General features: G+C 31.4%; 1 non-coding gene across 1 annotated transcript; it reads left to right on the top strand.

The window, feature by feature from the left end:
• Positions 1 to 11,296: 11,296 nt before the first annotated feature.
• Positions 11,297 to 11,404, top strand: LOC112534892. Its single transcript, XR_003079120.2, has one exon. It is a non-coding gene; the product is annotated as a small nucleolar RNA R71 (small nucleolar RNA).
• The last annotated feature ends 385 nt before the right edge of the window (positions 11,405 to 11,789 follow it).

The following is an 11,789-nucleotide window of genomic DNA, read 5'->3' as shown; positions in this document are numbered from 1 at the left end:
GCAGTTGTTCTTGTTGCCTGACCAGTAAACACACACACACACATATTTACTAAGCCATCATTACACATCATGCATACATGTATTCATGAATAAACAATAGTTGATACGAAGTATCTCAAGGACACAACTCATATAGTCTATCGCCACACATGTAATCTAGATCATCACTGTTTCAGGCTAAATTTACATTCCCACTAACCTAGCCCATGATGCCAATCTTGAGGCTAAGTTTTCTTCATAAATCATTGCTTTGTTCAACTTCACTTCATTCATTGTTTAAAGCAAGAGCGCAAAGCCTCCCGCGCTACCAACAAATTCATCATCCAAAAATAGTCATACAAATAACGAGATGGTGTCTCTTGGAACATGCATAAACAACAAGGTGGTCCCTCATGTTCTACCAAGCAACTCGAGCAAATAGCGAGGTGGTGCCTCCTATCTTGGGGACAAGATGGTGTCTTCTCTACAGTTGCTCATTTATCAATACAGAAAAGTGGTGCTTCCTACCTCAACAACTAACGAGATAAGGCGTAGGCAATTAGGCATCGTATCTCGGTTTACTGATGGAAAAAGTTCATCGATAGGCTGTCGAGAAATTACACTGTCGGTAAACCATCAGTATTCCAGGGTTAAATCTATTTCTAAATTAATAAATATTCGTCGCTATCCTGTCGCTAAATGGTTTTTTAAAAATATTTATTTAATATTCATCGATAATCTGTTGGTAAATGTTGTTATTTTTATTTTTAAAATAATAAAATCTATGGCTAATCTGTCATTAAGTTTTTTATTTTAAAAATACTTATTTAATTATTGTCGCTAAACACATGTTTTTTTTAATTAATTAGAATTTTAATGAAATTAGTTCTTATATAATATTAATATACATTGAAATAGAAATTAAAATTATGAAATTGAAAAATATAAATAATTATATACAAAAATATGTAGTAAAAAAACTATGTACTAAAAAAATGTTATACAGTAAAGTATGAAAAAATATTTCTAATCGAAGCTAGTGGACGAGGAGGAGTCGCCTTGCTCCTGAAGTGGAGGATCCGGGATATTAGTCGTAGACGCACCAGCTAGAGGAGCAGGTGCAAGTGGCGGAATGATACTAGCACTAAACATGCAAACCATGTGCTGCATTGCCCGCTCCAGATCTACTATACAGCCACCGTACTCTTGATCAAGCTCCACTTATAACTCGCATTAGAGCATCTCCTGCGAGTGATCAAATGTAGTGCTGCTGGAGCTATGAGGGTGGGAGAAGTTGGGCGCCTCTAAACCCAGCCCTTATATGCAATGCTTCATCTCCCCGCTGACGACCTCAACGAACAACTACGACATGTCAACCAGTGGAGGATCGGAACAACTCTCATCAGGTTGAGATGCAGTAGTTGCCCGTGCCTTACCAGTATCCTGTATTAGACAAAAATTAAAATTAATTATCATATTAAATTAAAACACTAGGAATATTAATTGAAAATTTATAAGTTATAAGTAACTTACAGTGATCTATTGGGACTTGTTGTCGATAAACTAGCCATTAGTCTTGTTGTGCAACCGGCATAACAGCTCAAAGACGGTAGGCTCGTGATGTAACTCCTTGGCTTGAACAAAAGAAAATGGTCTGATTAAAGATAATTTTATGTTACAAATTTAATTAATACTTTTAAATAAACTACAGAAGTTTGTTAATTCTTACCAGTACCCAACCATGGTCGATGGCCAACCTTGACCCACCAGTGTGACGAGCAAGGCCTGTACTAGGGCTAGCAACCTCGCTAAGACGGTTGTTACTATAGGTCTCAGAGGCTGCTTTCACATCGGGCCTTTTCTAGTAGTCTGTCCAGTGGGCCCAGGTGTCCTCCGGGACACATCGAGACCACTTCCACTCCTTTTTTAGCTGGAAACCATGTCGAGATATCTCTCAGCTGCATGCCTATCCCAAGCAGCTTGGAGTTGGTCCTTGAACCTCGAGTCCAAGGTGAAAAAATTATGCAAACAAAAAAATAAAAAAAATGTTAATATTAATTAATTTTAAACATTAAATTATTGAATAATCATTAATATTTTTGACCTTCCACTCGGTGAAATACAGGTCCTTCACCGCCTTGGGCACGAAGCGCCACACGTACTCCTCGCGCTTTATGGCGTTCCTGAAGATCTTTGTGGCCCTCGTCGAGCACAGATGAGAGTGTACTAATCTGTATACAAGAAATTTAATGCAATTAGTGTATACAAGAGTATTAAATTAAATTTATAGTAATTATCAATATAAAATAAATAAATTTTATTACTTATCATTCTCAATCCATATATGGGGCTTTGAACTCTCGATGATGATCCAACCAGTGAGGCTTCCTTAGGTGGTGGCACGCGTGTTGTGGTTGGTGGGTGGTGGAACAAAAGTAGATGGTGAAAGAATTTGTGGTTGTAGTGGAAGGTGGTAGAGGCAACAGTGGCCTCAACATGAGTGTAGAGGTCGGTGTAAAAGAAGGTGTCTAGGATGTCTCCATGATAGAGGGTAAGGGTAGTGGAGTAGTCCGTCCTTGACGCTTCCTATGAGGGCGTCTGTCTTCCATCTAAATTATTTTATTTGTATCAATATTGCAAACATCATTGATTTATTTAAAAAAAAATCATAAAAAGCTTAAAGTAATAGAAAGCAGTGAATATAAAAATAATTTAAAAAATAAAAATTCATAATATATATTCTTATGTCTCCACTTTTATTAATTTTTTTTGATTTAGATCTAATTTTAAATATTTTTAAATATTCTAATCACTAAGATTATTAAGCCTTAGATATTAATTTTAGTTTTATTAAAATTTTTATTTTTATTTTTAGAGATTTTTTTTACCTTTAAAATTCTACCAAAATTTCATTAGAGTCTTCCCTATAACATAAATATATCCCCTATAAAACAGGTCCAATTCCTGAATAAACAACATGCATAAATATAGGCACATACCTAATTACCATGAACTTTTACATCCATCAAGTTTAATCAAACATAGTCTAAATCTATTCATCCAAGTTTGTTAACATGTCAGTCATACCCATACATTTATTATTCACTAATTAATAAATAATAAATACATACTGCTTGCTAATGTATTTATTAATATATTTGATAAATTAAAAAAAATATATACATACTGCTTGCTAATCTATGTACGCGTCTTCTAACAATTTCTATTGAAAAAAACTATCTAAGAATAAAAAAAATTATAATTAAATAATTAAACTAATAATAAATAATAAACAAAAATTATAATAACTACATTAACTTATATTTAACTTAATAAATATAAATTAAATTACATAATATAAAATATAATAACATAATATTTAGTACCTCATTTTAATAAAATATAATAGAAATTAGATAAAACATTTAACCTATTTTTTATACTTAATTTCTTAACCTAATCTTTTAACCTAGTTCCTTGATACCTATTTTTAACCTAATTTTTAAAATATAAATTAATCAAATAAATCTAACCTAATTTCTTATACTAAATGTTTTAACCTAATTTTTTAAAATATAACTTAATAAAATATTATTAAATGAAATATAGCAGAAATTATATATTTAACATAATTTTTAAAATATAAATTATTCAAATTTAATTAAATTAAATATTACAGACATTTTCTTTAATAAATTTAACCTAATTTTTATACTTAATTTTTTAAAATATAACTTAATAAAATATTATTTAATTAGATATAGCAGAAATTATATTTAGTAAATTTAACCTAATTTTTTAAAATATAAATTAATTAAATTTAATTAAATTAAATATAACACTAATTTCTTAAAATATTTTTAACCTAGTTTTTTAGACTAAATTTTTTAATCTCATTATTTAAGATACAACTTAATAAAATATTATTAAATTAAATATAGCATGAATTTATATTTAATAAGTATAAAAATTAAAATATGAAAAATATAAACACAATTAAATAAATATAAAATACATTACATTTAAATAAAATAAAATAAACACTAAATTAAACTAACTTACTAGAGGGGAGGGACACTAGAGGTGAGGAGGACGGCTGGAACAAGAACAAAAGTGGGGTAGGGAGAGGGGAGGTGAAGAGAGAGGGATTGTGAGGAGAGAATAGGGAGGGGAAGAGAGGGAGAGTAGAGGAAAAGAGGGAAGGGAAGGAACTTATCGAGTTTTAAATTTCTAAAATTTAGCGATGGATGCGCCCTGTCGTTAAATTTTAGGTTATTATTCAAACACCATCATTTCAATAAACCCAATTTGGCGATAAGTAGAGTCTATCTACTAAATTTTAGGATTATAATATTTTACCTCATAAACACCATCGTTTCTTAACCCCATTAGCCATGGAATTATAAGCTTGCTTAGATATATTTTTAGGCTCCCTTTAGCAATGGCACGCGCGCCGTCGCTAGTTGTTACTTTTATCGACGGAGAACTTGCCATCCCTAGATGATCTAGGTTACCGACGAAATTTTACGTCGCTAGATTAACAGGAAAGACGCTAAAGTTTCGTGCCTTGTTGGTGCCAATAATTAGCAATGGCAAGCACTCCATCTCTAAATTCCCATTGTAAAACCTTTGCTACTTCCTTACTGTTTGATGCGCCAAAGTTTGGCGCCCTAACTAACGATGGTGTTGTGTATGTCGCTATACTGTCGTCGCCATGTTTAGAACCAACGTGGTAGTCGCTAATTTATCGTTATGTTGTCACTATGTAACGACGGATGGCATCCGTCACTAAAAGCCGTCACTAAATGCAGGAATTCTTGTAATGAAGCTCCTCACCCCTCACTCTATATTCACCTAAAATACTAAGATAAATGAATTCGACTACTAGATTTAGGTAATAAAACCAAATTCTAATTTGGCCATCTTCACATGTGAAGATAAAATCTAAGGTACTAAAGTACCTCTTGCTAGGAATAGTTAAGTTACCAGTATGCCTTCCTTTAAGGTTAGTCGAGTTACCAATGTACCTCTTTTTAGGCTAGTATTACTTTGCTTACCTCATATGCTAAAAAAAAGGTTCATGCTCTAAATCATTACCAGGATTTAGGTTAAAGTAATGTTATTAAACCAGGTAAATATTCGGTTACTCTATTGGAGGTTAAGCTCATGATTAGGCGGATAGGGACACTTCATAACCTTCTCTATTTGTACTTAACTTTACAAACCCATTATCTCTTATGTTGGGAGGGAAAATCCTAGGCTCTCCGCAAGGGTTACAAAGTCATTATCCTTGCTCTCCTTCTTGTCCCGATATTTTAGGTGGAAACTCCACCTTTTCAATGGTCACATGATCATTGTGCTCCTCTAGGTCCCTCGACTGAATGATTCATTTTGAAACGAGCCTAGTATAAAGAGCAGTTCCTCGACATAGTGACGAGGTTGTAAATTACTTGGAGTTGGGCCTGAAAAACCTCCATGCTCACACCTTGGTCAGTATATCTTCTAACTGAACTTATGAATCGCAAATGCCACATTTAATATGCAAATTTTCTTCTACCTATATGATTGCCAAACACTTAACATTGATATGTTTTGTTCCACAATGCTGATTGATGTGTCTAAGTTAGTACTAGCAAGTGTACGAACTATTCTTATAGTAAGGATAAGTTCACCTCGAGGTTGATCTCTCAAGGAACTATGAGGCCACTTATTATATAGACTAATTATCAACACAAAACAATAAAAGTAAATCTAAACACTCTAAATCAATATTTCGAGAGAATAATATTCATAAAATAAAGTAACAAAATAAGAAGTAAATATGCAATGCAAATACTTATGATTTAAAACTATAGGATAAAGATAATATTTAACCTAGCCAATTACTTAGTAATCTCTTTGTTTTACTTTAAGTCTAGATCTAATGAATGAGATGGTGATGTACCTTTTCTTTTAATTACTCTAAGTAATGATGCAACTAAAGTTTCTTCTACCACCATAGATTGAAGCAAAAATGGTGTCCCTAATACACTTCAACCTAAATATTTTTATAACAATTACTATTATTAAATTAATATGATGGTTAACTAACAATAACAATTGAAACTAATAAAGACATGAAGGTAAAGAAATCACTCATTAAATAAATAAACAACAAAGTTCAAACATAAGTAAAGAGGCTAAACTAAACACTTATAAAAATTAGCCTAACATATTTAACCCAATGATCATGGTATTAAATAGAAAGATATAAAAATAAGAAAATAAAAGCTCTTTCTAAATCCAGAATCCTTCAAGTAGGAAGATGATTAGTCCTCACTCTCCACTTCTTGAAAAGCTTCTTAGATCTTAAAAGAACAATGAAAAGTAAAGCTAAAGTGTTTATGAAGAACTGTAGGGAATTGCAGAGAAAAGAATGATGGATAGATACGAACAGGAGATGTAGAAAAGAGCATATAAGAAAAATCTCTCCTCCTCCTCTTCTTTAGAACTAGGTTTGTAGATATATATATATATATATATATATATATATATATATATATATATATATAGTAGAGTCCTCCTCTAAATAGGTCTCCTTAAAGATAAATATACGTAAGATAAGTCTATCAATAGATAAGACTATAGGTATCCTTATCTTCACCAAATATTATCTCATAAATAACTCTTAATATAAATCCTAATAATAATACAAATGACTAAAATGCCCGTTAGGTAAATAGTAGAATTGGGTTAGGCCAACAAATAGCAATCCATGTGTTTTAATTTTGGGGCTTGATACAAACATGTCCTATTAAGCTCCTTTTTGAGTATTTTTCTTAATATTTTCCTCTCTTGGCTAATATTACTTGGAATTAGACAATGAAGTTTAAGTAAGATATAAACACTTATTTTCACCATATTATATATATAAAAATATACTATTAAAGCACTAAAATATCCTAAATATTTATAAATAATATGGACCTATCAAATACCCCCGCACTTAAACCTTTACTTGTTCTCAAGTAAACAACAACTTAGGAATTAACCTTTGCAAAAACAATGAAGAATGTTCATACTGAGCTTCAAGATATTATTCAAAATAATCTTTCTAATGTTCTAATCATGCCAATCCAAGAACAACTTAAATCTTCAAAATTTTCTTTAAAAGTGTAAACTAAATTATTGTTAAGCATCAAATCCTTCACACTTGCTTCACAACAAATAGCCTAACTCATTTTCAAAGGATACAACTATGGTGCATAATTCAAATCATCATAACCTTAATCAAAAGACAAACCTTCTTTCATAACAAGAGATTAATAGGCATTTATTTTTCATAACACTTGCTTTCGAAGCTCTTTTACTTTTTTCTTTTCTTTACACCCCTTGGAATTTAAACTTGATACTTGGAAATTACTTTCTTTCTTGAGATATTATGTCTTTTTACACAAATACAAACATAGCTAATGACTTCACCTGGTTACTCAACAAAACATACATCAAGATGTTTTGCATACTCATAAATTTTAATTGTCTTTTTATGCGAAAATCAATATTGGTCATGAAGATCCCTGATTACTAAGCAACTAAAATTAGCAGAGTAAAATTATTAAACTTAGAGCTTTTACTTGCCCATATCATATCTCACAAACTTAGGCAACCAATTTAATAATAAAGAAACAATAATCTAAATCATACACTTCTAATTATATCCAACTCAAACTTGTCAAACTACTCATCATGTCTATATGCAAAGAATGGATACTTGACCATTTAAGTGCAAATAAACTTATGAGTTCACATATACATGTTAAAAACTAATTCAAGAGTTCAAGAAGCTTGACATAATAACATTCTTTTATTGACTCTTATAAAGAATAATAACAAAAAGCTGAGTAAAAGAATTTAAAATTTAGTAAAAATTAACCAAAGTTGCTAATTCACATGTTATATTAATTTATAATTAAAAGAATTATTCTATTTCTCTTCTTCACACTTAAATTTGACATTGCCGTCAATGTCATTGGATATATATAAAAATAATGAATAAGAAAGGAGGAAAAAAGATAGAATATTCTCCTAGATTTTAGCGATGCATAGAAAGCCATGAACTTTAAAATTTCAATCTCCATTAATCCAACCTTAAAAGCATACTTGAACGCACATTATTGATAATTATAAGAGAAAGAAAGAGAAATGAACAATCCTAAAGAAATTATAATAATTAAATTCTTAGGTAAAATAACTAAATATAAATCGTAAAATAAATCATAAAATAAAGTCATAAATTATTGAGATGACTATGTATGTAGGGGAGATGTATACATATTTAATATTTGAAGGGAATGTTTCAGCCTAAAAAGGACTTAATTTTCACATATATCTCAATTACTTTAAATAAAATTCACATATATCTCAATTACTTTAAATAATTTTAAAAATTAAATTATCAAAAAATTGGCCAAGGAAGGAGTTGAGTCGCGCCTCCTACGGCTGGCGGCTCCTCCGCGAGCTCGCAGCGTGTGTGCTGGTGCTGTTGATGCCCTCATCGCAGTTATGTACACGCCTCGCAGCTGGTTCGTGCTTTGTATGGTCTGCAACCATGTGTCTGGCTCGCGACCTCGCGGCTAGCATGCAGTCCCTCATTTGTTGTCTCGCGTCTTCCTTGCTCGTGGGAGCTTTCGTGCCTCGCATTGCTTGCGTCGAGTGCCCCGCGACCTTGCAGAGGACGCTAAGCTCCCTTGCTTGCTGCGCCTGTCCTCCTTGTGGGAAGTCCTGTGACTCGTGTACTACTACTGCTACTGGCTGCTACGGGCCTGTAACCTTCCTGTCGTGCCTCCACTGCGGGCCCGTGCAATTTTTCACTACCGCGATGTGGATTGCTCGATTTTTTATTATTTTAAAAAAAAAATTTAAAATTACTTTTTATATATTCTAGGAGCAAACAAATAATGAAAAACATAGACTTAACAAAAAAGTATAATATTTAAACAGTAAAAATACTTAAATAGATAAAATTAAAGAAATTGGCAATTTTAATTAAAATTGAACTTTTATTAATAACTTGAACAAAAACAAGAATTAAACTAAGGAAAGCATTAAATCTAAGGCTAACTATCATGAATTAATAGAATGTAGCTAATTTCTTACTAATGACAAGCATATTAAGAAAAAAACTAAGTCATAATACTATAAGAAAATGAGACATGCCTAAAGTCAAATAATTTCCAACTAGTATTTTCTTAATAATGAATCAAACAGTTAACGCATACTAAACATACAATGATAAATAAGATCAATTAAACATGAGTATAATATTAAAAAAAATAAATTGACATGTTACCATATAAGAAATATTGCTCTTTGGGAATCATAAAAGGTATGAATGCTTACTTTTCCTTCATAGGCCTACAAAATAAATATATACAGTAAATACTAAAAATAAAAGGAAATAAGAATAACTTAAATAAAATACAATTGCTAAGTTTATTGTCTATATCTAGACATTCTTGATTATGCTCATGATGGGCGTTCATCCATGCACTCCACCTCTTGGTCATAGATTATTCCTTTCAAGTGTGGTTTTATACTTTTAATGCGAATGTCATGAAAGCTCTTATCAATTAAGAATGAAATATCATTATATACTTTGTCATAAACAAGAGAATTTAAATAAGAATCATATGAATACTCATTAATAGTAGATTTAGGAGCTAAAGTTAGAGAATCAAACACTTTAAATTCTACAGTTTCTCCTAAAACTGTAAGTTTTCCGTTATGCACGTCAATCATAGTTCTAGTAGTTGCCATGAAAGGTCTACCAAGGAATATAGTTTGCTCCTTATCCCTTGCTAGTGTGTTTTCTATATCAAATAGTACAAAATCAACAGGAATTATTAACTTACTTACTTGAACTAGCAAGTCTTCCACTATCTCTACTTGATCTATCAGTAAATTGTAGAGACATGGTGGTTTGCTTCAACTCTCCCAAACCAAATTGTTCATAAATCGAATAAGGCATCAAGTTGATGCTTGCTCCCAAATCTAATATGCTTTTATAACCTGCTTGTCACCCATTCTAATATCAATGATGAAGCTACCATGATCCTTCATTTTAATAAGCAACTAATGTTGAAGCACTGCACTTGCTTTTTCTGATACTTGTACTTTTTTATTGTTCGCATATCGCCTTTTGTTAATGTTCAACTCTTTAAAGAACTTTATATAAGCTGACTTATACCTGATAACATCCAACAAATGTAAATTAGTATTGACTTTAGAGAGCATCTTAATATTTTTATAGAATTGTTTGCTGTCTTTGAGTCGGTTGGAAAAAGGAATAGGTGGTCTATAAGGCTTAGCTGCCCTATGGAATTTAGGTCCAAAAAATGCTTCCTTTTTCTTTCTTTTTCATGCTCTCCTCATTGATTTCTATTTTCACTAATTCATCATCTTTAGGTGTACTTGCATAAGAAGAATTTTTTCAGTTTCCATATTAATTTTGTTATCAACAACCTCACCTTTTTTAATAATGGTAATAGGATTGGCTTGTTAAAATTGACTTGATAGTTTCTCTTTTTTGAGCTCTTGAATAACTTCAAAAATTTGTCCAATTTGAGTTTTTAAATATTTCATTGGAGCCTTAATGGAATCTATCTTTTTCTCATTCCTCTCCATCCTATCATGAGAAGCCATCATAAATGATTGAAGTGTTTCTTGCAAGATTAGCTTTCTTTGCTTATTAGATTGAAAAGTTTGTTCTTGATCTTGAAAGGGAGATTAGAATTCCTTTTGAATTGAGAATATTGGTCTTGGTAATGAGGTTGATTTGGATTTCTTAATATTTATGGTGAGTTTTGGTCATTGTATCTCCAAGAAAAATTTGGATGATTTCTCCAACCCTTATTATATGTGTTGGAATAGGATTATTCTTAGGATGCATAGGTTGGTAAGAATCTGTTAAATTAGCTTGCTCATATATATTTTCCTATATAAATATCAAAGATGAACAAATATTATCACCATGACTATAAATACTACAAATACCACATACTTCCTTACTTGGTGCGTTTTTAGTTGAAGCAAACATCTTAACTTGCTTTGTGAATTCAGCCAATTACATGGTGATCTCGCTACTAGCTATTACTTCATTTACACCTACTCTTTTTATTCTCACACTCTTGTGCTGTGAGTTAGCTCCTAACATCTCAAATATGTCATACACCTCATTAGCTGTCTTTTCTAACATAGCACTCCCAATTGCATTGTTAACCATACATTGATATTGTTGTGTCAACCCATCATAAAATGATTGGTTGATTATTGGAATTAGGTATCCATGGTATGGGTATTACAATATAAGTGATTTGAAGTGATCCTATACTTCATGAAAGGACTCAGTATCCTTTTGATAAAAATTAGAAATTTTAGCTCTCAATTCTTTGGTCTTTTGATGTGAGGAAAACTTACTCATAAATTTTGATAAACTTCATTCCAAGTTCTCAAAGAATTAGGAGGCAAGGTCATTAACCAAGCCTTTACTTCGATCCGTATCTTGAATAAGGGAAATACCTTATTCTTAATTGATCCTCATAAGTCCAGATAATATAAAAGTATGAACTATAACATAAAATTCTCTAATGAATGTCAATGCATCTTCACTAGGCATACCATAAAATGAAGGAAGTATGTTAAAATGAATGTTCTTTAGTTCATAATTCCTATATGCACCACATAGAACTATGCATGAAGTAGTGTTATCAATTATAGGCCGTGCATAATCCTTTATAGTCATTGGTCTTTCAATTGTTACTTCTCTTTGTGGG

This window comes from Ricinus communis, chromosome 2 (genome assembly GCF_019578655.1).
Source record: "Ricinus communis isolate WT05 ecotype wild-type chromosome 2, ASM1957865v1, whole genome shotgun sequence".
Classification (NCBI taxonomy): domain Eukaryota; kingdom Viridiplantae; phylum Streptophyta; class Magnoliopsida; order Malpighiales; family Euphorbiaceae; genus Ricinus; species Ricinus communis.
This window is presented reverse-complemented; position numbering and strand designations above follow the sequence as displayed.